Raw genomic sequence first — 23,429 nt, 5'->3', positions numbered from 1 at the left:
CGGCTATGTCCCAACAAGCCTTACATTGAAGGGGTATAAAGAAAGATTGACATGGGTGTGTTCTGAAAGACAGCTAACGCTTTCCACATCTGAGAAAGTTCCAAGCCACAGCAACTAGAGGTTAAACCAGTTGCAGTGTCAATAGTCAGGGGATGGAGAGAGGGAAACCTATCTAGTATAGAAGTGATCCAGAACCATTTCTTAAGACATATCCTAGCCCTTCCCAGGGAGTCTCCAGCTGCTTTGGTGAGAGCAAAATCAGGTCTTCCCTCCCTTAGAGCCCAAGCGCATCTGGCCATTATAAAATATTGGGTAAAGAAAAAAAGTCCTAGACAAGTTTCACTTAGCCAACAATCCTTCAGTTTTTTGATGGCCAATAACTCACAGCACTCTGTTTACCTTAATGAGATATTCTTAAAGTACTTTATTCCTGATGATCTTATAAGGACTCTGGCCACTTACCCCAACTTAGGGACTGGAATTTTAACTCCAATGCATGGATCAATTGCTCCCAAATTCTAAATTCAAAAGCAGCACCATGGTTCAAATATATTACGTTTGACCACGTCCTCACTCCTAATCTTGTTAACATTTCTAGTCATAATCTTAGAGCGTCCTATTGCGATTTCAGTCCATGCCCTCAGCAATATTGTCTGGACATTATTCTCAAATTCCTATAGCCCAATGGGTCTATATCTCATACATATGAGGATTTACCTCATTTTATTCTTTTTTGTCTTTCATATTCTGACCCCAGATCAAATTTTCTGGTGGGATTTTTATCTGGCTTAAGTTTATACACAGATGCGGAGAAAATCTCATTTTTGCTTTCTAATGATGACGCATACATTTCATATAAACTTTCACTTTTTGCTTTTGCTGCTATGAAGATAAGGTCTAATGCAGCAAAGAATGAGAGCATTACCTGAACTTGCAGTTAATTTGTTGATTGATGGTTCGATGTCTGTTTTAATGGCATTTCCCCCATGTTCTGGTAAATCTGTATTATATATAGTTGTATTTTACCTAATTTTGATCTTATCTAATGGGGATTTTGTAATTTTGTGACAGCCTATGGCTATACTCAATAAATTCTGAACTGAACGGAACAGTGTCAATATCTCCATAAGTCATCGGGTTTGTGTGGTGATATAAAACAGGTTCGCTGATTATACTTGGTCTTTTTAAGGTCCTAAAGTCAGAAGGGACCTTCAAGGCCCCCTGCTCAGAAAATTCAAGCCCCATCCCCCATTGCCTCCATGTGTTCAACCAAAATCCCCCCTCCTGGAACCTGAGCCCATGAGATTCTGGAGCAGCAGAGAATGAGGCTTTTCCCTCTTCCAGGGGACACCCTTTTGGGGATTTGACCCAAACCATCATGTTTCCCTCCTGAGTCTTCTTATCTCCGTCCAGGCTAAACATACCTGGCTACCCCAACCTTTCCCCTTCTGAATCTGAATCCAATCTGTCTACAACCTTCTTAAACTGTAGGGCCCCTGAACTGCACTCAGGGCTCCAGGTGAGTTCTGACTTGCACAGAGCAAAGGGGAACTGTCTGCAACTTGGAGACGAGGGTTCTCTTCATGCAACCTCAAATTGTGTTATTTCAGTGCTGCTTTTCTGTCAAAATATCCAAGATAGTTTTCAATTTCAAATAAGTACAGGAAGTGCCTGTCAGGTCTTGCCAAGTAATTCCCCAAACACTTCACTGCATCACTTGTGTGAAAGAGTTAAAATGTTTTATTAAGGATTAATTAATACCAGTATCAAGTAGCTCAGACAGTGGAATTGGCTGGAATGCCCAAAGGTGATAGAATACAGATAGTTATAGGATGAAGTCTCCACCCCCAACAGAGAAACCTCGTCTGAGAAGAGGCCTGGGAAGAAGGGAGGAGGGAAAAGGGAGCTCAATTTCTCCAAGGTCGAATTCCCAGGAGCTCAGCAGGAACTCAAAACAAAAACATCTCTCCTGTAAAATAAGCAATTAGTCATGGCTAGACATGGGCACGAACAACAACAACAAAAGAACCATGTGATTTGTGGTTCGTAGCATTCTACGAACCACGAACGTTGGACTTTTTCTCGGTTCGTGATTTATGGTTTGTGAGGCTGTCATTTCACAGACCCCATGCTGGAACTGGCGCTGTGTCTGTGAAACTGACAGCCCCTTTCTCCTGCCGCTCCGACAGCAGGAGAAAGAGGCTGCCATTTCACAGACTCCGTGCTGGAACCGGCACAGGGGTTGTGAAACTGATAGCCTCTTTTCCTGCTGCCTGGGCTGTCAGTTTTACAGAACCTCGTACTGTTCCAGTGCGGGGGTCTGTGAAACTGACAGCCACTTTCTCCTGCGCAGGGCCTGTCAGTTTCACAGACCCCGCACTGGGTTCAGCCGATGAGCTGAAACTGGTGCAGGGTCTGTGAAACTCTGAACCAGCCACGGAACAGCTAGAAAAATTTGTCTGTTCCACAAACATGCGTTCCCATGGAACGCATGTTTCGGTGCAAACAAACCAGCCATTCCGTATGGAATTTTGTTCCATGGTTTGTTTTGTGCCCCTATCTAGTCATAGCACATTAGAAAACAGCTTCACTCTGCACTTACTCAAAGATCCCTTACAACAGCAGTACAGATACAATTAATGGCATGGCAGATATGCAGGGCTTATCTGACAGTGCCCAGGGTCATTGGCTGGTGTCAGATGAGCCCTGCTTATCTGCCATGTATGTCTATTGCACTCTGTGTTATATTCTGGGCCTCTGAGAATGTATGGAGGAATAAATGTGTAGCTGTGAATCACTTATCTTGCAGGTGGCTGCTTTCACTTTCTTGGCTGGCATAGGAAAGTGTCCTTGAAGTGCTGGTTGGAGCTGTATCTCCCTGAAACATGGAATGAGCTCATCCTCCTCTTCCCCTCACCCCTACCCCATCCATCCTTCTAGGCCCTGTGCACCTAAATTCTAATGGTCCTTATCCCAGGGAGGGAACCTTGCCCTATAACTAACATTGCTTTCCTCCTTTTCGTCACTTCTGCCAATGCTGTAGTCTGACTGCACTGATACTGATGGATCTCTAATAAAGAAACTTTAACTGGACTCTTGGAGTGTCTACAGCGAAGTATCTGGTGATCTAACTGGCAAGGCCACAATATCCATTACTTGTACAATACCAGACGAGACGGGTACGGGACCTAAAGAGATGCCAAAAAAGTCTTCCACCCTCCCCACCCAGACATGAGGTTTAGTGGGGAGAGAGATTGGGACAATTCCCAAAGCTGGGGCGACTCATCAGAACCAGTTATTGACCACCTGATGTGAGTGGGCGCCCCGCAAATCGGAGAGTTGAGAGGAAAAGTTAAGGCGGTGAGGCAAACTATTCAGCCGCAGCCTGATGGACCTGGTGGAGTCCCTCAAGGAGGAACCGGTGAAATCTGAGGAAGTCCCTGTCAAATCCAATGATGATGGAACAGAGGATGATGATGAGGTGGACGAGGAGGAGAAGGGAGGCAATGGCGTTGAACCAGTCGACACCCCCCCCCCATCAAATCCGATGAGGATTGAAAAGAGGACAAAGAGAAGAGAATGTCTCAGAATTGGACCAAAGTGACTCCCAAGACTGCAAACCACCGGGGGAGGGTCAAAAAGTGGTCCAGGGTGGGATGCGAGCCATCTGGGGAGAGCTGGATGACCTGAAGGATGGCATGATACAGGTGATGAGAGGACTACGAGGACTGATGTGGTGCTTGCCTCCCGCCAGGGTACCGGTTGGCCCGGGGCCTGCTGGAGATGGAACCATACCTGGGCCAGGCCCACAAGACATACCTGTTGGGCCCCCGGCAGCTCCACCACCAGCCGCCCCGCTGGTAATTCCCCCTGCAGCTCCACCACCACAAGGAGTACCAGCTGCCCCACCAGTGATTGCTTCTGCAGCCCCCCCCCCTTCGAGGAGCACCCGTTGCCCCACTGGTGGTTCTCCCGGCAGTGGCCCCACCTCTGGGGTGGTGTAAACTGTACGCCCACTTTGAAGGGGACCCTGAAGAGCTGGGCTTCTTCCTAGTACAGGCAATGGAATTTTTCCAGGAGTTGGGGTCACACCTTCCCAAATGAACAGTCGGGTAAGCTACCTGGGCTCCCAATTGGGGGGTCCCATGGCCAAATGGTATGTCACCCTATAAGGAGCGCGGGCGCCAGAAGTGCAATATCTGGAAGCATTTGTGCGAGCTTTAAGAGCCCAGTTTGAAGACCCCCTCAAGGAGGAGTGGTCCAGAACCAAATTGAAATGGATTCGGCAAGGCGGCCACTTTATGCGTGAGTATGCTGTGGAGTTCAGGCAGTATGCGGCCAAAGTATAGGAGTGGACAGAGGGAATTAAAATCAAATTCTTCCAAGCGGGACTGAACCCGGAGCTAGTGACAAAGACCCTGGTGCAAGATGACCCCAGAACGCGTTTAGGATGGATCCAGCTCACCTGTGAAGTAGAAAACTGAGACCAGGTTGTCAGGCTCCTGAAAATTCAGCACCACGTTGGAACTCGCAGACCTTCCCATGAAACAGGAGCAAAAGAGAAGAAACCACCCAAGTTCTACTCACCAGAGATGGAAAAGGCCATCCACTTGAAGAGGGGTCTGTGCCTACAATGTAGGGAATCAGGCCATTTTGCAGCAGATTGCCCCAGCGCGAGGAAAGAAGCCATGGAGAAGGGCCACCCAGCACGGAAAACCCCAGTACCTGTGACCAAGCCATCCCGCAATGCTCCTAAGAGACAGAGCGAAATAGATACCTAAAGGTAGGAGAGGAATCGGAGGCATCGAGTGGAGACCCTTCGGGGGGAGAAAAGAGTGTTCCCATACCAGTGGAAAATGCCAACAACCTGCTGTGAGGAGGCCCCACTGGCAGATCAAAGAGAAATCCATGCCTGAGTAGGTGAGATATAGAGGGGCCCTATTTTATGTGCCAGTCATGCTAGTTAACCCCGGTAGGGGAACCCACATCTGAGTGTGAACTTTAATTGACTCAGGATGCACTCAGGACCTGATAGCTCTGGCGCTGGTCATGGGACTAGGACTAAATGTGTGTCAGCTTAGGCACCCTATTATATTTGAACAGATGGACGGTTCCCAAATGAAAGGGACCCCCTCCAGCTACAAGACTGAATGTACCCCAATGGGAATGTGGAGTCATTGGGAAGCCAGAACTTTCATGGTAAGTGCCACCACTAAATTTCCATTAGTGTTGGGGATACGATGGCTGTGGGATCACGATCCACACATAAGGTGACAAAGCCGATAGTTGTGTTTTGATGGGGAAACTTGCCAGGAACATAAATGGAACCCCGAGTGGGGCTTGGCAGCACCATCCCTCCTGGATGTGGCCCTACTGACCAGGGAGGAGAAGGAACAAATTCCCCCGGAGTACAGAGATTTGAGTCAAGTGTTTGATGAAAAAGAGGCTGATGAACTTCCCCCCAACAGGGCCATGGACTGTGCCATTGAACTGATTCCTGGTCAAAAACTCCCAAAGGGGAAGTTGTATTCTATGAGCCCGCAGGAATGAGAGGAATTACGGCAATTTATTGATAAGGGCTTGGGGTTCCATCCAGCCTGCCAGCTCCTCCCATGCCGCTCCAGTGCTGTTTCGTAAGAAAAAAGATGGGCGGCTGAGGCTGTGTACAGATTACTGAGGGATTAATGCAGTCTCAATGTCGAACGCTTACCCCCTCCCCCTCATCAGGGATCTACTTGGGGTTGTAGCCCAGGGGAAGATCTTCTCAAAATTGGATTTAAGGGATGCATACTTCCAGGTGAGAATAAAGAAAGGGGACGAATGGAAGACCGCCTTCAACACCCCATTGGGGCAAATTGAGTATCGGGTCATGCCTTTTAGATTACAAGGGGCTCCAGGAGGTTTTATTACTCTAATTAATGAGGTCCTACACAAGCACCTGTACAAGGGGGTGGTGGTTTATCTTGATGACGTTTTAATTTATTCAAAAGACTATGAATCACATGTGAAATTAGTACGAGAGGAACTAAAAACTCTGTGGGACCACCACCTGCCGGTAAAACTGTCTAAATATGAATTCCATAAACAGGAGTTGGATTTCTTGGGTTATCGAATCTCGGCCAAGGGATTGAAAATGGACCCTAATAAAGTATAAGCAGTGGGGGTGGATGGGGGTGGGACCCCCTGAAAACTAGGTGACAATTGCAATCATCTCTGGGATTCGCAAACTTCTATAGGCCCTTCATAAAGAATTTTGCCCAGATCTCTTTGCCATTGACTGACCTGTTGAAAACCAAAGGGAAAGGACTGCAAGGGTGAAGCCTAGTGCTAGACTAGAATGGACAAAAAACTGCCAAATCGCGTTTGAGCAGCTAAAACAATTGTTTACATCAGAACCCGTTCTAAGACACCCCGATGAAAATTGCAAATTTATTGTGCAGGGGGATGAGAGTGATGTAGCGATGCGGGGGTCATATTGCAAGAGGATGAGAATGGAAGATTACACCCTTGTGCTTACGTCTTGAAAATTTTTTCTGATGCAGAGCACCACTGGGCGGTGGTTATTAAAGACTTTGCATCTAATACAGAGACATTTCTGGTGGCCAAATATGAGACGGGATATCTCCCAATATGTATCCATGTGTCAGGTGTGTCTGATGGGGAACAAAAGGGGGGGAACCACTGGGACTCTTGCAGCCATTGGAAACCCCTTCCCGGCTGTGGACAACGGTCTCGATGGACTTTATCACTGATCTTCCCCCCTCCAAAGGGAAGTCTGTAATTTTGGTAGTGGTGGATCTATTTTGAAAGCAGGCTCACTTCATGCCCTGCTCAAAGATCCCAACTGCAAAGAAACTAGCCAATTTGTTCATGTGGTACATAGTCTGATTACACTCATTCCCAGAGAAATTGATTTCCGACAGGGGAAGACAGTTCATTGCCAAGTTCTGGCGGAAGCTCTTGCAAGTAGCAGGGATCAAGCAGGGGCTCAGCTCCGCCTATCATCCCGAGACGGATGGGCAAACCGAAAGGGTTAATCAAGTGTTGGAACAATTCCGAAGATGCTATGTTCGTTACCAATAAGATAACTGGACAGACTTTTTGATTTTTGCCAAATATTGTTATAACAATGCAGTACATACGTCTACCGGGGCCTCTCCCTTTATGGTAGCTCATGGATATGAGGGCAAAGCTATGCCGTTTGCTCAAAGTCCACCAGAAGCTTCCCCAGGAGATTTGAGAGACTGGTGGTCCAGATTAGTAGCTCAATGGGAAGTGATAAAAAAGAGGTTTATAAAAGACAGACAGACAAAAAGACGATCTGACCCGTGGAAGTTACAAGTGGGAGACTATGTATATATTTCCACCAAGAACCTGCGGGGGGAACAACCAAGTAAAAAGCTTGGATGGAATTCCTAGGACCTTTCCCAGTGGTGAGGGTGATCAATGAAGTAATTGTGCAGGTGAAACTACCAAAAAAATTGAAAAATGTCCACCCTGTATTTCATTTCAGCCTCCTGAAGAAAGCACACACCCCCTGGATAAATGGCATCCAGAACGAGGAGTCCCCCCCGCCGCCCGTTGTGAATGGACAACCACACTATGAAGTTGAAGACATTTTGGACTCTAAATTGAAACAGGGTGAACTGTTTTACCTGATTCAGTGGGTACGCTTTAATAAAAGTAATGCGGAATAGGTAAGAGCTACTGATGTTAATGCCCCCAAATTAGTAAGCAGATTTCACAAAGCTTAACCCAGAAAAACCGGGTCCAACGTGAAGGGAAGGGCATCTTCAGGAGGGCAGTATGTCAGATGCGTCCTGCTTATCTACCATGTATGTCTACTGCACGCGGTGTTATATTCTGGGCCTCTGAGAATGTGTGGAGGGATAACTGTGTAGCTGTGAATCACTTATCTTGCAGGTGGCTACTTTCACTTTCTCAGCCGGCCTGGGAAAGTGTCCTTGAAGTGCTGGTCGGAGCCATATCTCCCTGAGACATGGAATGAGCTCATCCTTGTCTTCCCTTTCCCTACCCCATCCAACTTTCTAGGCCCTGTGCGCCTAAATTCTAATGGTCTTTATCACAAGGCGGGTATCCTGCCCGATAACTAATATTGCTTTCCCCCTTTGTGTCACTTCTGCCAGTGCTGTAGTTTGAGTGCACTGATACTGATGGATCTCTAACAAAGAAACTTTAACTGGACTCTTGGAGTGTCCACAGCGAAGTATCTGGGGATCTAACTGGCAGGGCCTGACAGCTGGCTTCTTTTACTCCCCGGTCTGAGTAAGTCTCTTGCCTTCTCCTTGAAGCGTACCCAGGGAAACAAGGGAGAGGCTGCCTCTGCTGGCTTCTCTTATGTCCTTGGTTTATTTTGCTTCACTTATACCCCACTTTTCTCTCCAGTGGGGCCCTAAAGCAGCATACATCAGTCTCCTCTCTTTTATCCTCACACCAACCCTATGAGGTAAGTTAGGCTGTGTGTGTGTGACTGGCCCAGACTCAGCCAGCAAGATTTTGTGGCAGAGGGAGGGTTTGAATTCGGGTAACCCAGATCCTAGCCCAACACTCTACCCACTATACCACATTGCTTGGTGGTCACTTTATGACCTGACGGTGTGAGCGTTCTGGCTGAGGCTTCTCAGAAGAAGAGGTCTGCGACGCTCAGCAACCCCGGAATAAGGCCCCAGCTCTGGCGGGTTGGTGCGTGCAACATGATTTGGGAAAAGAGTCACCCCCCTGATCCCTCCCCAACATCAGGATTTTCTGCAAACCGTAAGGATCCCCTTGATGCAGCTATTCACAATTAGCAGCATATAAAACTGCCCCCATGTGAAATGCTTCCTTCGGGTATTAAAGGCAGCGTCTTTGCTTGTCATGTTTTTTGAGTAAACCTCAAGCCCTCTGAGTTCAGACAAGGGAGCAACTGGCACTTAGTTCTTTTTCATTGTTCTCCCTGCAGGATGCAGCTGCACTCCTCAGGTTTGGGGAAGTCACCACGGTTGGGATGGCACATTGGGTGTTGGTCGGAGGTCATGGAGCTGAGTCACTGGTGCATTTCACAAGGACGGTGGCGCTCCTGCTGAAAAAAGTGTTCAGTGTGTAAACGGATGAGTTTGGAGAGTGACAGCTATATTTTAAAAGGACAAGGTGGTGCCATGAGTCAAGCGTTTGCCTCTGAATCATAGAATCAGTGTTGGAAGGGACCTCCAGGGTCATTTAGTCCAACCCTTGCACAATGCAGGAAATTCACAACTACTTCCCGCCCCCCCCCCCCCCGGCCACCTCGCCCATGCCCAGAAGATGGCAAAATACTTTCAGGATCCCTAGCCAAACTGGCCTGGGGAAAATTGCTTCCTGACCCCAAAGTGGCAATACCCTGAGCATGTAAGAAGGGGCCATGAGGACTAAGCACTGATGTAGCCCATTCTGCCCACCCCCTCATGACCTGCCCAGATTCACAGAATCAGCATTGCTGTCAGATGGCCATCTAGCCTCTGCTTAAAAACCTCCAATGAAGGAGAGCCCACCACCTCCCAAGGAAGCCTGTTCCACTGGGGGACCATTCTAATTGTCAGGAAGTTCTTCCTAATGTTTAGCCAAAAACTCTTTTGATTTAATTTCAACCTGTTGGTTCTGGTTCAACCTTCTGAGGCAACGGAAAACAACTCTGCACCATCCTCTATATTGCAGCCCTTCAAGTTCTTTAAGATGGTTGTAATACCACCTCTCAGTTGTCTCCTTTCCAGGCTAAACATTCCGAGCTCCTTCAACCTTTCCTCATAGGACTTGGTCTCCAGACCCCTCACCATCTCCGTTGCCCTCCTCTGGACACGTTCCAGCTTGTCTATATCCTTCTTAAATTGTGGTGCTCAAAACTGAAGACAATACTCTAGGTGCGGCCTAACCAGAACAGAGTAGAGTGATACCATTACTTCTCATGATCTGGACACTATGCTTCTGTTGATTCAGCCCAAAACCACATTTGCCTTTTTAGCTACCACATCATACTGCTGACTCATGTTCAGTGAATGGTCTACTAAGACCCCTAGATCCTTTTCACACATACTACTGCCAAGACAAGTCTCTCCCATCCTATATTAATGCTTTTGATTTTTCCTATCTAAATGCAGAACTTTGCATTTATTTCCATTGAAATTCATTTTTTTTATGTTTTAGCCCAGTTTTCCAGCCTGTCAAGATCATCCTGTATCTGTAACCATATTTGCTACCCCTCCCAATTTATTATCATCTGCAAATTTAATAAGCGTTCCCAGGGTCATGCCCTGCTTTGATTTGATCAACCAGTGGGATCTAGCACTTTCCAGAGCATGCCACCCTCTGGCAATCTCTAGTGAGCATGCCAACCTCTGAAGAGCAAATTAGATGTCACTGGGGCAGCCACTGTGAGATGTTCAGATGACTGTCCCATTCACGTCAACTGGAGGAGAACTAATTTGTATATCAGAATGGGTGTGTTGGACTTGCCTTCCAGGTAATCCAGGCACGGGCTCTGCTGCAGAATACGACCACTGATTTACTAATCAATATTGGTAGAGTTGCGCTGAGGCCGGGTGGTATCTGGGTTCCACTCAGGGTGCTGCTTATTACCTTTAAAACTCTTCACAAATTGGGCCCCCACATAGCTGAGGGACAGCCTCTCCCTCTGCCACCATCAGCAGTCCTTTCCGACCCTCCCACCAAGTCCACCTGGCTTTTCCCATCACTGCCCCCTGAACTACCTCACTGCGGATAGATGCCCTCCTTTTAGCCTTCAGAAAAGTCTGTAAACCATGGCTGTTCCAGAGGACTCATACCAGGTAGTTTCTTCCAGACTCTGAGAGGAGAACATTCCTTGGTTGTGTAGAAACGGGATGGGTTTTTAAGGTCTACACAGAACTTTAATTCCTCTGCTTAGAAGAAGCGACTGAAAGATTCTGAATTCTCACTTGGAGCTCCATGGGCTTTGAAAATTCATAGGCTCCTATGAATTGACAGAGCTTCTCCACTGGTTCCTCATTTGTGTGGCATTCTCTTCAACTGGCCCCTTTGCCTGGCAGCTTAGCTCTAAGAAATCTGCAGCAAGAGTAATACTCCAGCAAAATCATTTCCACTTCCCTATTATTAATAAAACAGGAAATTTGTGGCAATTGTTAACATCATGCCAGCCACATTCTTTGAAAATCCAACCCTGGCAGCCATGTGCAGTTATCACCTCTAAAACGACACACAAACAGAAACAATTAGCTGTGATGATGGATGGCAGAACCTCCGGTTGTGGGATAAGAAACCAAATGTTCGCCTGGGCTGGAGAAAAGAATGCGGCACATAAGGGCTCCTCATTTACTTTGAAGATCTGTAGGCGGCATCGTTGTCATCAGGGCTTTTTTTCTGGGAAAAGAGGTGGTGGAACTCAGTAGGTTGCTCTCGGAGAAAATGGTCACATGGCTGGTGGCCCCGCCCCCTGATCTCTAGACAGAGGAGAGTTGAAATTGCCCTCCCTGGCACTGGAGCGGCGCGGAGGGCAATCCAAACTCCCCTCTGTCTGGAGATCAGGGGGCGGGGCCACCAAGCATGTGACCATTTTCAAGAGGTGCCGGAACTCCGTTCCACCACGTTCCTGCTGAAAAAAATCCCTGGTCATCACCATGCCCCCAGGAGTAAATGGCCTCTATTTTGTCCCCTAAACTGGAAAGAAGCAAGATGCTAAAGCCATAGTGAGGACAACTCTGTTAAATCCCCTGAACTGTGAGGTAAACCATCTGTGAGGTCCCTGAGCTCTTGCTGAGCACTCCTTATTTTCCCCAGGATGCAACCTTACAGTATATTTTCTGCAAAGGAGGAAACTGAGGAAAGGGAAATAGGGGTGTGGGGTGTGTGTGGATAATGGATCCCCAAACCTGTTTGCAATAGATTCCACTGCCCAGAAATGATCCCAGTCTGATTTAGGCCTCACTCTTAGTCTCTCTTCTTCAACAGCTTGGTTCAGACGTCATATGAAATCTTGGTCCAGCTAAACTCTTTATTAATAGCCTTCCTTTCTCCCTGAGACTCACAGTGAACTACAGGATTAGAAAACAATGTGAACAATAAACTGTCTAAGCAAGGTATACTCTAGGCAATGCAGAAAGTGGAATGACAAAGGACAATGCAGTAAAAGCAAGATGACCCTTATGCTAATCATTGCATTAGACTACAGTCCTATTCCATTATAAAGGGGCCCTCCTGTGCTGTTCTATTTTGCTAACTTTTGCTAACTCCATTTATAAAAATGCCTCCTTGAACATTTTTGTTTTGGACATTCTGCAGCATGGGGGCCTTCCTGACCTCCTCCAGCGGGCTGGTCCACAAGGTGGATGAACATCAACAGAGTGTAACAGGAATCAGGGGAGGTGGGCCCTGCAGGTATGTGAGTCCAAGGGCCATTAAAGGCTTTAGATCCAGAGGAGTTGGCCGTGTTAGTCTGTAACTGCAAAATAGTAAGGAGTCTAGTAGCACCTTAAAGACTAACCAACTTTATTGTAGCAAAAGCTTTTGAGAACCACAGCTCTCTTCGTGCATTACTATTAAAGGCTTTGTGGGTGATTACCAGATCTTTGAACTGAACCAAATTGATAGTACCCAATGGAGTATCTGTAGAATTATGGGTGTGACGTGCACGCTCCTCTGGTAAGTGGGACTATCTGAGTGGAAGCCACTCCACTAGCTACATACCCTTTATCAAAACCAGTCAAAATAATACAACATAGTGTGCAAGCTTTTGAGCTCTCCAGAATTCTTCATCAGGCTGGATGTTAATTAAAACACAAAAGGAAAAAGATGGGGATGAGATCTCTTAGGCCACATTTTTAAAGATTCTCTGTCAGCAGCATAGTCTGTGGAACGTGAAGCCTCTTTCATGGGCTCACACGATACATGCAGCCTAGTCTACTTAATCGGGCACAGGGCATGGATAAGGTCAGGTTGCACACTTGGCATGCTGGGGGGAAGTGGAGGTTCCCCCAACGGAAAATATAAAAGGGTATCCAATCCCATGGGATTGTTGGGAGGGTTAAGGGGGGGGCGCTATAGGCCAGCAATGAGCTTTTTGGTGAAAGGGTAGAAGACAAATGGGATAGGTCTGGATTTGGTTCTCTAGGTCTCCTCACTCTTTGACAAGCCCAGAAGCTGTTCCCCAGGTTCCCCCATTTCATTTTGATCCTTTGTTTAGAGTAAGTTCCCCTCCAACTTGAGTTTTTCAACAAACCACAGTTTGGTTGACCACAGATTTCCTGTATCTTAGTTGAAATCAAAAATAGCTTGTTACCAGGTGACTTGAATTAAACCAAGGGGAACAGAGGCTCTCTCATTTTCTCTAATTAATAAGCAATTGTACTCATTGTTAAGAGAAAAGTGTTTGGAATTAAGCATAACCATGGATATAGTAATACAATTGAGGCACAGACTTAAGGAAAACTGATCTGGTAGATGGGAAGTCCACCCAAGAGTCGAGGCGCTTCAGAGGAGTCAAGGAGCATAAAGATCATGGATGGAAAAATAGTAAAGGCCAAAAGGGGAAGCTACCCAAGTTAGACAGTTTCAGAGTCACCCATGCCAGGTGTTGGGAAATTGCGTTAGTAAAAATATCTAAGCGTGCTGGGAACATGCGTCATTGGTGATGCCCAATCAGGAAAGCCCACATAGGCATTGGTGCCGTGGCAGCCACCCAAATAAGTTCTCAAAGAAGAGGGGGAAAGGATATAAAAGGAGACCCCAAAAGAGGATGAGACACAAATCTCCTTTGCCAGATTTTTCCTGACTGGTTGGCAAACAGCTCATCAGCTTAGGCAATCCTCGTTTGGGGTAAATATAATGCAAGCTTGCTGAAATCCTGCCTGTTTCCCGTATTCAATAAAAGCTTGGCATGCTGGGGGGAAAGCTTCACGTATTCAATAAAAGCTATAGCTGCTTTAAGGCACATCGGTGCCCTGTTCCTTTCTCCTTCTCCTGCTGGCACCTTCAGCTCAAACGAACCCTCGTACAAGAAGAGTGGGGGTCTTTGGGGAGTCTGGTCACCTCCACAGCGGACCCCACCTCAGGGCGGAATTCCAGCATGATAAATGTACTAGACAAATGGACAACACTCCTTTAAACCAGCAGGGGCAGCCAAAGCTTCCAGTAGGTACCTCTTTCAGCGGTGTGGTAAGAATTAACACATAAATGCCACCCAGTTGGACTGCCAAACTGTTTTGTTTTTTTTTAAATTCTGCAAATCCCAGGTGTGGCTGGTGCACTTGACATCTGTCCTGTCATTTCAAATGAAGTGATTAGATGCAGAAGGGCCACACCCTGCCCTTCTCAATAAAAAGCAGCACTGCCTGAGCTCTCAGCCCTACACACTGGGACGAGAGAGTGGTAAGTACTGGACTTGGAAGAGATGCCCCTTTTCTGTGCCTCTTCCCCCACCCCCAGTCCTTTAGGGGCAACACTGCTTGCTTCTCATTCTCTGAGCTCCGTCTTCCATGCCAGACTATGGTCTAGGGCCTTGCGGGGGGGGGGGGTGTGCGTGTGTGTGCGTGCATGTGTGTGTGTGTGTGGAGTTAGTTCATGTTGTTTCATTATCTGATGGAGGGACTCTAGCCCCTGACAGCTTCTGCTAAAATAAATCTGTTAATCTTTAAAGTGGAAAAGACTCCCTTTTCATTTTGCTGGAAGGGAGGAGGCCAACAGAGCTACCCCAGTGGAATACATGCACGTTATAAACATTGCTATTATGCATTATGGTTTAATGAAGCACAGGCTTAGAGAATTCTTTAAGACAATTGCCAACACTGTCTTAATCATTTCTCTTTGCAGGACTTTCTCTTCCTTTTTGCCTAATTTTACAGCTGTAATATTTGCCTCGCCTAAATGCATTTCCTGTTCTTTTAAGGATCCCAGAAGCTTTAAAAATCAATTTAATTCCGTTCTTTTTTTTCGTTTCCACAGTGACTGGATTTAATCATGAGAAGAGATCCATTTGGAATCGTGTTCCAGTCCCCCAAATGCCTCAGCTTCTTGCTTGTGCTTGGTGAGTAGTTATTATTGGTTGCAAAATTTTGCAAAGAATTTGGAGCTGAGCAAAATGTCAGAGGAATGCCGAGAGAAACAAAAACGTAGTTTGGATAACAGCAAAATTTATGATGGGGTGGCGGGGAGGCAAAGTCCCCGTGTCCCTTCTGTTGCTACTCAGTTTCATCAGAACTGTGGGGGTAGATTTGGACAAGACATCCAAAGAATGTTGTGGCAAGAGTTTGGATCAGTGACAGGCAGGGCTTTTTTTCAGGGGGAATGTGGGGGAACGGAGTTCCGGAACCTCTTGAAAATGGTCACATGGGCTGGTGGCCCCGCCCCCTGATCTCCAGACAGAGGGGAGTTGAGATTGCCCTCCGCGCCGCTCCAGTGGTGCGGAGGGCAATCTCAACTCCCCTCTGTCTGGAGATCAGGGGGCGGGGCCACCAGCCATGTGACCATTTTCTCCGAGGGCAACCCACTGAGTTCCACCACCTCTTTCCCCAGAAAAAAAAGCCCTGGTGACAGGCAGGGTCGGTTCAAGACCGTGCCCCCAGTTATTGCGTGGTGTGGGTTCAAGAGACGACCCTTATCTCCCCATGTGCTACTAAGTGCTGAGAACAGGGCGGGCTCCAGAAACCTGTGGGTGCCTCAAGAGCTTAGCTTAGATCTGTCCAGCAAGGACAGGGCCCTCGTAAGCGAGAGGGGCAGGCCCTTTCCCATGCGGAATCTTGAAAGTTCTGTTCCAGTTGTCATCTCACAGTGGTGCAGCGGTCAGAGTGTCAGACTAGAGTCTGGGAGACCCAGGTTCAAATCCCCACTCTGCCGTGGAAGCTCGCTGGGTGACTTTGCAGCCTAACCTACGTACCTTAGAGTGTTGTTGTGAGAATAAAATGGACGAGATAATGATGTAAACTGCTTAGGGTCCTCATCAGGGAGAAAGGCAGAGTATGTATTAAGTAAATGAATAAATAAATTGTTGTATTAGCACTGTGCATCAAACCAAGCCTGAGGTCCACATGCCAGCCCCCTAGACCTGATCCTACCAGGAGGTCATTGCCCCACTGTATACTGCCTTGGTCAGGCCCCACCTGGACGATTGTGTGCAGTTCTGGGGGCTTCTTTTCAAAAAGGACGTGGAAAAATTGGAAGAGCAACCAGGATGATCAGGGGCCTGGAGACCAAGCCCTACCAAGAAAGACTGAGGGGCGCGGGAATGTTCAGTTTGGAGAAGACGGCCTTGAGGGGAGACATGATTGCTCTCTTTAAGTATTAACAAGTTGTCACTTAGGGGAAGAGAAGGGAGCTGCTCCTGTTGGCAGCAGAGGATAGGACTTGAAACAATGGGTTTAAAGTTCAGGACGGAAGGTACTGGCTGGACATTAGGACAAACTTCTTCACATTGAGAGTAATTCAGCAGTGGAATCGGCGGCCTAGGGATGTGGTGGGTTCCCCCTCACTGGCATTCTTCAAGAAATGGCTGGAGGAATACTTGTTGCACCCAAAGAGTGCTTGTTAATGGTTCTTCATCCTCTTGGAGAAGAGTGACAAATGGCATTCCTCAGGGATCGGTCCTGGGACCGGTTCTGTTCAACATTTTTATGAATGATTCGGATGAAGGAATAGAGGGAATGCATATCAAATTTGCAAATGATACTAAATTGGGAGGGATACCAAAAATAATAGAAGACAGAGTCAGGATATAGGATGATCTTGACAGGCTGGAAAACTGAGCTAAAACAAATATAATGAATTTCGACAGAGATAAATGCAAAGTTCTGCATTTAGATAGGAAAAATCAAATGCATAATTATAGGATGGGGGAGACTTGTCTTGGCAGTAGTATGTGCAAAAAGGATCTAGGGGTCTTAGTAGACCATACACTGAACATGAGTCAGCAGTGTGATGTGGTAGCTAAAAAGGCAAATGTGGTTTTGGGCTGTATCAACAGAAGCATAGTGTCCAGATCACGAGAAGTAATGGTATCACTCTACTCTGTTCTGGTTAGGCCGCACCTAGAGTATTGTCTTCAGTTTTGAGCACCACAATTTAAGAAGGATATAGACAAGCTGGAACATGTCCAGAGGAGGGCAACGGAGATGGTGAGGGGTCTGGAGATCAAGTCCTAGGAGGAAAGGTTGAAGGAGCTCGGAATGTTTAGCTTGGAGAGGAGACAACTGAGAGGTGATATGATAACCATCTTCAAGTACTTGAAGGGCTCTCATATTGAGGATGGTGTGGAGTTGTTTTCTGTTGCCTCAGAAGGTTGGACCAGAACCAACAAGTTGAAATTAAATCAAAAGAGTTTTTGGCTAAACATTAGGAAGAATTTCCTGACAGAGTGGTCCCCCAGTGGAACAGGCTTCCTTGGGAGGTGGTGGGCTCTCCTTCTTTGGAGATCTAGATGGCCATCTGACAGCAATGCTGATTCTGTGAACTTGGGCAGATCATGAGAGGGAGGGCAGAATGGGCTACGTCAGTGCTTAGTCCTCATGGCCCCTTCTTACATGCTCAGGGTAATGCCTATTGCCACTTTGGGGTCAGGAAGCAATTTTCCCCAGGCCAGTTTGGCTTGGGATCCTGATGGTGTTTTGCCATCTTCTGGGCATGGAGCAGGGGTCATGGGGAGTGTGGTGGGGGAGGTATTTGTGAATTTCCTGCATTGTGCAGGAGGTTGGACTAGAGGTCCCTTTCAACCCTATGGTTCTATGATTTCTATGACTTCCATATGCCTGCATTTGGCAGGGGGTTGGAACCGTGGGTCTGTGAGATCCCTTCCAGCTATATCATTCTAAGCTTACCTCTTCAGTCTTTAGGGATGCCTTAAAAGGAAATGATGGGTTCCCTTCTTCCTTGCTCTTCTCATTTCTATTCACATCAGAGTATTTCTGAAAGGGAAAATATACACAAAAGAAGATACAACATTAGAGAGCAACCTAAAAACAATTCACAGGATCAGTGATAGTCAAAATGTCTCAGAGTAGATTGCCCAGCAGTTCTTTCATTCTGAGTACTTTGCATTGCTTGGAAATAGCCTCAGTTTTATAAAACCATTCATTCCCACAATCAAAAAGAGTCCAGTAGCACCTTTAAGACTAACCAATTTTATTGTAGCATACCACACTGTGTGCAGAAATGTTTCTTAATATTTCTCCTGTTATTAGCACACAGTTTTGCTGTTGCTCCTTAGGAACAGCAGCTTTAGGATACATAAGCGGCCTTTGAGTAGATTCATTTCCAGTGATCCATTTAGGAAAATGAGGTCTCCTTACTCAGAAATCTGCAGTTTGCTTTTCTGCACTGCTTCAGGGCGGAGTTGACCATTGTAAGTCCAACAGCTTCACCCGACAGTTTCACTGGCGGCGGCGGCTGCTGGAACTCTGACCAGTGTCCCATGGCAAGCCTTGGCACTCCTAGGAAGAACGGGCCAAGTATCGATGATCAGGGTCAGAAAAACCCGCCCAGCAAAACAATGCTCTCCAGCTTAATGCGACACTAGTCATCTGCATGGACCAACAGCCCACGTAAATACATGGTTGGAGTGTCTTAGTTCACGGAGAGAAAAGGAAAGATCCTAACACCTGAAAAACACATGAAGAGACGCATTTAAAAAAACCCACAGAGTCTGGCAAGCACCTCAGAACAAGCTGCTGCATCCTCAGGCTAGGACACCCGTCAGCAGGGGAGCCAAATCTCTGTTCATCTTCCTGGATTCAGTGTAAATAGTGCAGATAAACACCGCAAAGAGGTCAATCAGGATAGCAGAATTGCCAAAGCAGGCAGGCGTCTTTTGAGCCACAAACTGGGTGGTCTGTGTAGTCACACCTCCTTCATTTCTTAAGTGGAAGTTTCCTCAGGGCCAGAATTTGCAGCCTGCCTGCAACGCACAGTGAACAAGCAGACCTGGGATCTAATCTCTCCGCGCCAGATAGAAAGCACCCTGCACATGCTCTTTAAGCCGCTCCTTAGCCTATCGTGCCAACCCAGTAACTTCTCAGAACCAGATCTGCAAGCCGAAGAACATGGAGAGTTCCTGCTGCTATCCTTGGGGCAGTGCAGAGGGCTCCAGCTAAATTCTACGCACTTTGGGGCGAAGCGCCTGCATTCCCCACTGAAATCTTACGGAAAATCATTTGTCTTCCAGGCTGGGCAACATCCACCATCGCTGAGTCTGAGAAGACATTTCTGGTGAGAAGTGCTTTGGTCTGTGAATACTTGTTGAGCTCCCCCTTCCCACCCACCCCCTCACTCTGGAGGGTTTTTTTTAGCCTCCCCCCCCTTCTGTATCCAATGGAAGGGAAAAGCTACACAGGGGACCCCAAGAAATCCCATCTGCCTCCTCCCTTTCCCCAATACCAAATGCACAAACCCAATTCCATAACTGGGACTTCTGGTTATTTCATACAATCAAAAACAAAACAAAGCAGATCTTCCTGACAGGTCTGAGTAAAATTGTGGCTTTTGTTCCAGGGTTTTAGCAGGTTTTGTCACATCCGTTCTGTGCCGTGGTTTTCTCCTCCCAGCTCTGAGTTCTCCGGTTTGGATTCATCCGCACTTTGGATCTGTTACTTTATTAAACGTACACAGTCTTCATACAGCTGGCACAAATTATTATTATTTATTTATTTACCTTTTGCACCTGGTTGTTGACCTCACCTCTCTCTCTCTCTCTCTCTCTCCCCTCCCAGTGCATCAGCGGCTCGGAAAACGGTATGTTCCTTCTCAATATCTAACCCTTGCCAATAAAGTCTCCCAAACCAGTTTCTTCCCCATTCATTTTGTTTCATGATATTCAGCCCCTATTTACAGCCTTATTCATTTTTCATTTATTTGTCCAGTGTGTATTGTCAAGGGCTTTTCCTATGAATTCCCCCCTCCCTGCTCCCACTGCAGTCTTCTGCCCCCCCCCATTGTACCCTTGTGGGAGCTGCAGTGACAAGTGAGGAATTAGCTAAAGGACCACTTTCTGCCTCCCCTGAGCGGCAGTGCCTACCACGAGTGAGAGGGTGCATAGGATCCAGGCCCTAGGGTCCCATTTTTCCTTCCCTGCACCAACAGCATAACACCTTCTTCTTTTCTCCACAGATAGTGGTGTCTGTGGCTCAGTGACCAGGTACATGTTTGCACCATCTGCTCCCTGGCCAGGCTATTCTGCTTCCCAACGGACGGGCCACCCTCTGTGCATGGCTGTGTGTGTGCATGCAAGGGGGAGGTGGGACAAAGGAGCCCCCGCTGATTCAGTGAGCGCTCTCCAACTGCACCACCCGTGACAAAACAGAGGTTGTGCGTCGCAATGCCAAAATCATCTTCACTGCTTCTGTGAATTAACATTCAAATAAAACGCCCAGGCAGGCATCTACGAGGAACGCTTTTGATGTAGAGTAGCCTGAGTTAGATGGACCCTTGCCCCTCTCTGCCCAAGGCCTGTGGTGATATGGCCAGAGCAGAAGATTTGCCACACCCTGGGAGTGTGATGGACATTTGCACCTGGGAAGACTTGGGGGCTACCAAGCAATGGTGTTCATCCCCATAGCAGTGCTGCTCAGCGAGATGGGGGGGGGGCCTTCATCACTCATCCCACATCTGTCTACTCCTTCTTATCCTCTCTTCACCCACCCAGCTCAGCATGGCTCCCCCAGTTAACTCCCACAATAGCCCTGTGAGGTAGGCCAGACAGAGAGAGTGCGACTGGTCTAAGGTCAGTTTCTATAGACACTTCTGGCTCGTCGATTTACTGAGAAAGAGGACCCTGTTCTCAAGCAGGCTTGGCAGTCATAACAAACACCCCCAGCTGAAAGCATAACAACTTTTGATAAACGCTGTGGTCAAAAAGCAGTTCCTTGCTCTAAGATTTCTCTCTTCCGGACCCTTCCCCAGCCTCCCTGACAATCTGGTTTGCAATGTTGAACCTGCTGCCGTGGACCAGCTCAGCCAAGGTGACGCACTGGCCCTGGCGCAGAGGATCAGCAAGAACTGCCTGATAAGCCACAGGAGGTGCCCAAAGCCCGGGGAGAGCAGGACGCTCCCTTTCCAGGTGAGCCTCGCAAGCGGATTTGGGAACTCTCCGAAGCGGCTTCCCCTCCCCCACAACAGCCCTTCAGCAGAAATGCTCCCTGTCCCCCACAACACACTTCATGGGGGGCTGGGGGAAGCATAGGTGCCTGCACAGATCTATTCGCCCCAGATGTGCTTTGTTCCTTTCATGGATCCCACAAGGCAATTCCGCTATAAAAGGATTATGGGCCCATTCACATCTTTAGTCATTCAGTTGGTCTCATCTGCAACTGAATCCATAAACAGCCCCCCCCCCCGGGGGCTCCATTTCAAAACACTTCAGTTTGCCTCTTCTTGAGTGAGGAGAATTTCCAGGAGAGTCGTAGAGTTTAATTTTTGTTGGGCGAGGTTTATACAGGGCCATTCTAAACAGAGTGACACTACACTGATGTCAGTGGACTTTTAGGAGGGTGCAACTCTGCTAAGGTAAGGCAGTTGCCTTCATAACATTTGCCAGGCCTGCTGGAAGGAAGCGGGCACTTAAAAACCGATCTCCATTCTCCTCCTTGAATGTCTGTTGGGTACTTGCCAAAGGGGGCAAATATGGCAGGTACCGCCTCAGAGGAAGTGAACAACAGAGGAAGAGGAGGAAAGAGGTTTAAAAAGGGAGTAACTGTCCCCCTCTGCACCTGGCCTTGTAGTAAGGCATAGGAGTCACAGGGAGGTGCCCAAGATGGAGCCCAGTCAGAGCGGTCCCCTCCCCCCACTCCAAGACCCTCCCTAATTCAGAAGGCTCTCTAATTCTTTGGGTTTTTTTCTCATCAGATTGCTGCTTTGCTGGTCAGCAAGTTTGAAGAATTCCCTCCAGAAATCCTGTCTTCCCTGGGCCAGGTGGCTGTTGGGCTCTCGGTGGCCCAGATTGAGTTGGGTTTCCGCGAGGAGGACATCTTGGCTTCCCTGCCCACCCTGAGCAAAGTTCAGGGCTGGAACACTCTGCAGGCAGCCGCTATTTTGAGGAAGCTGTTCCACTCTGGATACCAGGTGAAAAGATCCTCCCCCCTCCCCTCATGAACTATTTAGAAGTCAACACCACCTGGGTAATTTGTGGTGAAGCCAGGAAACCGTTTCTCACCACCAGAATCGCTGGAAACAGCGCAGAGCCCATGGGCCATGCACCCAAATCTTGGTCTTACTGCAAATTTTGCCTGCAAAAAAATGAAGTCCATTCATGCAAATTATTTTGCCTGCATAAGAATGAAGTCCATTCATGCAAATTATCCAAGAATCTAGAACTGTTTAATAGTGGCAACATTCAAAAAGTGAGTTTAAAAAGCATTCAGGTTTACTCGATACACAGCTGAGAATTTCGTGTTTGCAGATTCAAGATGGAAACAGCCTAGCAGCTCTTGGGAGCCTGGTGGTTGGATTGGACCACGCCCACCTGCAAGCGCTGCCTCCCCAAACAGTCTTGGATGCTGTTAAAGTCCCAGACTTCGCCACACAACTGGAGAACTTGTCACCCGCTCGGAAAATTGCATTTGTGGAAAAGGTGAGTCCTCCCTTGTGTGAACTTAGAAATCCAAGTGCAAATAGCACAAGTGGTGTGTTGGGGTTAGAGAATGGGCTGAGCCCTGCAGAAACTTTGAAATGGCCGCTACAGGGGTGGGGCCAAGCCACAAAATGCTGGGAAGCTCTAAGCAAAGCCTCCTCCAAGGACAGATGAAATTGCTTCCAAATGGGGGCCCATTGCAGCGCAAAAGGTGGTGAGCCTTCAAAGTGCCTCTGAAGCCCCTCCCACACCAACAGCAGCCAGGCCACGGCGTGGGGCTGTGCCACAGTTTCCTGGGATAAGCTCAGCGCTTTGCTTATCGGCTAGACGGGCGGGAGTGACTCGAAGCTCCCCGGTTGATGTTCTCTTCCATTTAAGACCCTTTGAATTTTATCCTCAAGCAGGCTCCAGGAAACACATCAGCAAGTGCCATGGTGCCCCTGGTGGGCCTTGTGTTGGGGACTGCTGGGTTACAGGGTGGTGTTCACACCGGGGAAAGACCAGGTTCAAACCCGTGGTCTTCCAGGAAGCTCAGCAGGGGCTTGTGGGGCAGTGATTCACTTTCAGCCTAAACTATCACACAGGATTGTTGCAAAAAGAAAGGGAGAACCATAAAGGCCACCCTGAGCTCCTTAAAGGATGAACAGAATTAAAACTGTAATAAATACCTGAAAACCCTGCCCCTAGTACTGCTTGTGTGGTATGTAAATAAGGGAACCCATGGGGGTAGAACCCTTTATATGGCCCTTGACCCCAAGGGCAGCCAGTGCAGCAGGAAGCAAAGTTACTCAAAACAGACAGAGCTGCCTCCTCCTACGCAAAGGTAACGCCACCCCATTCTGAAGGAAAGTCATGC

The 23,429-nt window shown here is 47.7% G+C and overlaps 2 long non-coding RNA genes across 2 annotated transcripts; both read left to right on the top strand.

Moving 5' to 3' along the window:
- The first annotated feature begins 14,289 nt into the window (after nt 1–14,289).
- LOC129340687 (uncharacterized) lies at nt 14,290–19,743 on the top strand. The gene is made up of 4 exons (XR_008598042.1): nt 14,290–14,394; nt 14,968–15,049; nt 19,175–19,218; nt 19,719–19,743. It is a non-coding gene; the product is annotated as an uncharacterized LOC129340687 (long non-coding RNA).
- A 345-nt stretch (nt 19,744–20,088) lies between these two features.
- On the top strand, nt 20,089–22,566 carry LOC129340679 (uncharacterized). The gene is made up of 4 exons (XR_008598041.1): nt 20,089–20,143; nt 20,908–21,064; nt 21,850–22,065; nt 22,403–22,566. It is a non-coding gene; the product is annotated as an uncharacterized LOC129340679 (long non-coding RNA).
- The last annotated feature ends 863 nt before the right edge of the window (nt 22,567–23,429 follow it).

The sequence above is a fragment of the Eublepharis macularius genome, chromosome 12 (genome assembly GCF_028583425.1).
Source record: "Eublepharis macularius isolate TG4126 chromosome 12, MPM_Emac_v1.0, whole genome shotgun sequence".
NCBI lineage: Eukaryota > Metazoa > Chordata > Lepidosauria > Squamata > Eublepharidae > Eublepharis > Eublepharis macularius.
The sequence above is the reverse complement of the archived record's forward strand: the minus strand, read 5'-3'. Positions and strand labels throughout refer to the sequence as shown.